The sequence below is a fragment of the Aristolochia californica genome, unplaced genomic scaffold (assembly GCF_029961685.1).
Source record: "Aristolochia californica isolate CCGP_79_NKW_82.1479 unplaced genomic scaffold, dmAriCali1.0.hap1 SCAF_12, whole genome shotgun sequence".
In the NCBI taxonomy this organism is placed as follows: domain Eukaryota; kingdom Viridiplantae; phylum Streptophyta; class Magnoliopsida; order Piperales; family Aristolochiaceae; genus Aristolochia; species Aristolochia californica.
In genome coordinates, this window is record NW_027181793.1 from 2,620,097 (window position 1) to 2,626,374 (window position 6,278).

Here is a 6,278-nt window from a genome sequence, read left to right on the forward strand (position 1 = left end):
GTACATGCAAATCAACGTGTTTGCTTCTTCTTTAATAAGCCGGGACATATAAAGAAGTATTGTAGTACATTGAAAACCATGCAAGAAGGGCAACATGAGAACACCAGTGAGTCCTTATCTCTTGAAACTTGTACTATTATATCAAGCCTTTTAGTTGGTGGGCTGATTATGGTGCAACTGTTCATGTATCGAATGAGTTGCAGGGCTTCAAGGAGCTAAGAAAGATTGAGGACAAAACAAGCTTTATTTACATGGGAAATGATGAAAAGGCCATTGTGGAAGGCGTGGGAACTTACCGGCTAAAGCTTGTTGATAATAAGTTTTTTGATTTAGAAGATTGTCTTTATGAGAAGAAGTCTAATATCTGTATCTTGTCTTGAGAAACTTGGATTTACATTTTACTTTGGAAATGGAAAGTTTATTATGTTACAAGATGATAAAGTTATTTTGAGAGGTTTTCGAAATTCTGGTCTATATCAATTGCAACTTAGTGGAAATATGGTGTTCAATGTTTCTACTTATTCGGATATTAAAGAAAATGAATTGCATTTGTGGCATTTACGACAAGGGCAAATAAACAAGGATAGAATTACAAGACTTGTGACACAAGGATTATTCAAGGATTATTGAAAAATCTTTCACATAATGATTTTTCTATTTGTGAGTGTTGTATATATGGGAAAATGATAAATACACCCTTTCCATCCAAAGGCTCAAGAAGTTCTCATGTTTTGCATATTATTCATTCTGATATATGTGGACCTATGAATGTGAATACTCGTAATGGTCATTCGTATTTTATCACATTTATAGATGATTTTTCAAGATATGTAAGAGTATATTTACTGCATAGAAAAAATGAGGACTTAGATTATTTCAAAACCTTCAAATTGGAGGTAGAAAATGCCACAAGAAAGAAGATCAAAACATTGCACACCGACAGAGGTGGAGAGTATTGTTCGGAGTTATTCTCTGAATTTTGCAAGTCAAACGGGATTATTCTTATGTTTAACATGCCTTATACACCTGAACAGAATGGTATTGCTGAAAGGAGAAATCAAACCTTACTAGAGATGGTAAGATCTATGATGACACTTGCAAATTTGCCAATATCCTTTTGGGGCGAAGCTATTGACAACTACCTATATCTCAAATAGAGTGCCTTCATAGTTGGTTGAGGAAACACCTTATGAGGAATGGGCAGGCAAAACTCCTAGTCTTAACCATTTTAAAGTATGGGGATGTATTGCTCATGTTTTAAAACTTGATCCTAAAGACAAATTGAAGGCTAAGACTAGAAGATGTTTATTCGTTGGGTACTCTGAACATTCGAAAGGATATAGGTTATATGAGCCCAAGGAGAAGGTGATTATTGAAAGTAGACATGTAAAATTCATTGAGGATAGATTTGATTGTGATGAAGATTTAGGTACGAAGTCTCACTTGGAAGAATGTGTTGAAATGTCTTTTTTCTGAACCTCCTTCTAATATAGAAAATTCCACCCAAATGGATATTCGAAGAGGGACTAGAGAAAGAAAACCTAGTCAACTCCTATCATCTTCAGATTTTTATACCTATGCTGGAGAAACTTATGAAAGTACAAGGTTGAATGAAGATGTTACTGATCCTGTCACTTACGAGCAAGCACTCCTTGATGTGTATTCCGACAAGTGGAAGTCGGCAATGGAAGAAGAGATGGACTCTATGTATAAAAATGAAGTTTGGAAACTTGTTGATCCTCCTACATCGGTTACGCCCATTAAGTGCAAGTGGATTTTTACAAGGAAGAGAAATGTTGAAGGTAAAGTTGAAAGATTCAAAGCTCGTCTTGTTGCCAAGGGTTTTACTCAACAATATGGGATTGATTATGATGAAACATTCTCTCCTGTTGCAAGAATACAGTCTATTCGAGCTCTCCTAGCATAGGTTGCATATGATGACTATGAGTTGTTCCAAATGGATGTTAAAACCTCTTTTCTAAATGAAAATTTGGATGAGAAGATTTGTATGGAACAACCACGTGGATTTGTTAGACCTGGAACTGAAGCAAAAGTGTGTAAGTTGGAGAAGTTTATTTATGGTTTGAAACAAGCCTCAAGATTATGGAATATCAAGTTCAATGAAGCAATTACAGTGTATGGTTTTACTCAGAATCCAGAAGATCACTGTGTTTATATAAAAATAGTGGGAGATCGTATTGTTTTTCTTACTTTATACGTAGATGATATTTTATTAGCCGGGAATGATATTTAGTTACTCCAAGGTATAAAGACATGGTTGTTTCAAACATTTGATATGAAAGACCTTGGGGAAGCTTCTTATATTCTTGGCACTAAAATTCTACGGGATAGATCTTTGCAAAAATTGAGTTTGTCTCAAGAGAAGTATATTGACACTCTTTTGGATCAATTTCACATGTCTAACTGTATACAAGGTAAAGTACCTTATGATAGCACTAAAAAGATGAGCCACGTGGATTGTCCTTCTCGCCTCAAAGATAAGTTGGACGAATCTAAGTATCCATACGCTTCTATTGTGGGGAGTTTTATGTATGCTCTTATATGTACAAGACCTAATCTTTCTTATGCTATTGGGATTCTTAGCCGGTTTCAGGTTAATCCAGGTTTCACTCACTGGGAAGGGGTAAAAAGGGTAATGCGCTATCTAAAATGAACAAAGTCATATGCTTTGACTTATCAAGCGGAAAAGTTGGAATTGGTTGGTTATTCCGACTCAGATTATCAAGGATGTATTGATACCCGAAAGTCTACTTCTGGTTTTATCTTTATGTTTGGCGGAGGTGCCATTTCTTGGAAAAGCAAGAGGCAAGACTATGTCGTGCAATCAACCATGGAGGCAGAATATGTGGCTATGAACTTAGCTACAAGGGAGGTTGTCTATCTTCACAAATTCTTACGAAGTCTTCTAGTGGTAGACTGTGTGAAACGACCTATTCCTCTCTTTCGTGATAATGCATCTGCTATTGCTATCACGAAAGATCCGAAGTGTCACTCCAAGGCTAAATATATCGAAGGGAAATACCACTACATACGAGACATGCTGAGGAAGGAGGAAGTTGTTATTTAGAAGATATCTTCTCTGGATAACTTAGCTGATCCACTAACCAAGTGTCTTCCCGTGACCAGTTTCACTTTCCATGTGGGGAACATGGGTTTGATTTGTGTATAATTGATGAGACCAAGTGGGAGAATATTGTTTTTGTATGCATTGTGGTCTCAATGATTTGTAATACTATGTATGTCATGACATTGTAATTTATATTCCATGGAATGATTTTGAAAGAATGCATATGCTTTTGTGTGATAATATGAGTACTCAGTGTATGCCTTGAGATTCAGCTTCCCTATTAGGTATGCACTTGTACGTGTATATGTGAGGGTCTCAATAGGGAATGACGGTTGAGTCTCTAAATAGTCCAGGGCAATGGGACTGCATAGGCACAGTTTCCTTTACGGCTAATACTCATGCTGGTATAGAGCTTTACCCTGAGCTCCTCAGGTGCTGAGTATGCTATGGACGGTGAGATGCCTTGATATCCAACTTTTCTATTAGGTATATACTTGTATGTATATACGGAAGTGTCTCAATAGGAAGGTAGGGTTGGATGTCTAAATTATTCAGGCCTATGGTACTGATTTGGCACAGTTACCTTAGTGGCTAATACTCGAACTGGTACAGAGCTTTACCCTAAGTTCAGGTCTGAGTATGCTATGAATGGAGACCGCTGAACTGGAAAATTTGACAAGTATGGATTTGATTTATTCCCCATGGATATCTAAGATATATATTGTGTAGGCCCGGGTTAAGTACACATGTATATTAAAGTGTTTAAGGTAATGCCTATGGTCATGGTATGGTTTTATGTGTCAAGATTGAATTTTTCATGTTTTTTTCGAAAATCAGAATTTGAAATGAATTTGAAACCAAGTGGGAGTTTTTTAGAATTATGGTTTCAAATATATTATTTATAAAATAAAAATACCATGATATTAGAGGCATGGGGCCCACTTCTAGATGTTTTGTCAATGAATGTTCAGTACAGGGAATAATGGCCAGCACATCCCCCTGTAGAGGTAGATTCATTGGGTGCATTGACTGGACACATCCCTTGGGCATAAGGAGATGTATCTCTCTTGAAGGGATGTATCTCTCCTTAGGGGATGTATCTCTCCTTAGAGGATGTATCTCTCCTAAGGGGATGTATCCTTATGAATAGTCATAAGTGCCACACCCTTTGGAAATCTATAAATTCCTCCATGGTCTTACAAGTGAGGCTAAGGCTATTTGCACACCCAGTCTGGCTGAACGGGAGCAAACTTATCACTTGTAAACGAATTATCAAAGGTTATCTTGTGCACTTCAAGTTCTATTTATTTTCTTCAAGATGAAATGTACGCTCTCTTTATTCTTATTATTTCAATTCTATGATATATGTATGACTCTCATGTTAAGAAAAATTATGGAAGATTTACTATTTATTTCTATGATGTTTATTTTATTATTATTAGACATCAAGTCTAACAGAAGGCTCGGCTACTCTGCATCAGTTCTGGAATTTTTTTCTTTGCCATCACTGTTACGAAAGGAACTCAATCGAGAAAGAGATCTTATTTCTAGAACCAACTTTCGTCTTATAGCCATTGCCGATTAATCTACTATCCCTTTTCAAAAATATTTGCCCGAGCCAACGGTTGCAATGATGCCTCTCTATTGGGCTTGATTGCCATGATTGTTGTCTGAAGTCTCTCTAGTTCTCTACTGTCCAGCATTGTTCGGGGAAGAAGATACACTATTTTCGAATTTAATCTGCCAGCTTAAGGTAGGTTGATTTAATCTAGCGCTAATTCAGCCCAACCTGGACCGGGCCGAGTTAACCCATTGAACTTGTCGACCCGAGTGTTCCTTCTGTTTTGTTGAGTTAACTCGGGCCAACTCAGACCGAGTCAACCCGGTCAGGTCAACCTGACTCAGCCTAGCTCACTTACTTCCTACCTCGATTATGCGTGTCCGGGTCCCAAGTTCTATACCTATTTCGTCTATGATTCGACTATATTGGTCTACTATTTGACTCGGATTGACATGGTTCCTTGTCTCTAGTTGGATTAGTATTTTGAAGTATTGGAAACTTATTCCTTGGTCAACATATTATTTGGTGCACAACCTTTTGATGGACTCGTAGCAGATTATTTTATGGGTCTTTTTTTAAAGATTTTCATTATTTGGTAACTGTTATTGGGCCCAGGCCCAGTTCAGCTGCTGCTATTATGTCTCTTTGGTTGAGATATTATTATTGAAGGACTTCTCAATTGCTAACTATTGTCAGCATTGGTTATTCTGATGAAGAAGAGAGCGAATGGTGGCCCCAAAATTTTATCTTCCGGGTGATTACCTATTACCCCCCTTATTGGTATTTGTTACTCCTACCATTTGAGAGTCGTTGCCATATGTTGGGACAATGTGAATCCATGATGGAGAAGTTTTATTACACTTCTGAGCAATGCCTATAGACCCACTACCTATAGAGGATAGGAGTCTGTCCAACATCCAGCATGAGTATGGAGTGATGTCTTACAACTAGGAGTGATTTTAATCTCACTTATATTATGCCAGCTAGGCCTCTTGGAAGATACCACCAACTTGAAGGATAGTGTTAGAAGATATGGTGGAATATCATTTTATACGGGAATATCTTATACACCATTTGCAGTAACCTGGGCATTAATGTTGTTCTCTCACACCCAATTTGAGGGGGGTGTTGGAAGATGGGCCCAAACCCAAATGACCAAGGAAAACCAACACATCTAAGAGATGTGGAAGATGGGCTCCAGACCCATATACCAAGGAGAATACCCATAAGCCCACACAATGATGATAGGATGGAAAATAAAGAGTCATCTCATAAAAATGGTATTTATGTAATTAGTTTAAGTTTTAAGGGTATTATTATAATATTATAGTTTTACCAATCTATAAATTGAGCTTATGGAGAGGGTTAGGACACAAGTCCATAACCTCTTCTTTCTCCTATTTTCTCCCAATAAGTTCCTCTCTCTTGTTCTCCATGAGTTAAATCCATGGAGTCCTAAAAATGAACAGGTTACAAACTTGTTTCACAGCCTTTGGCTTAGATTTTCAATAAGTAGCCAAAAGTATAGTCCTCATGGCATCCAAAAATGGCATACAACACCATGCAAGGGTTATGTGATGGTCTTTTCCAAATTACCAAAATCAGCTACCTTTGACTTTCTATTTTTTA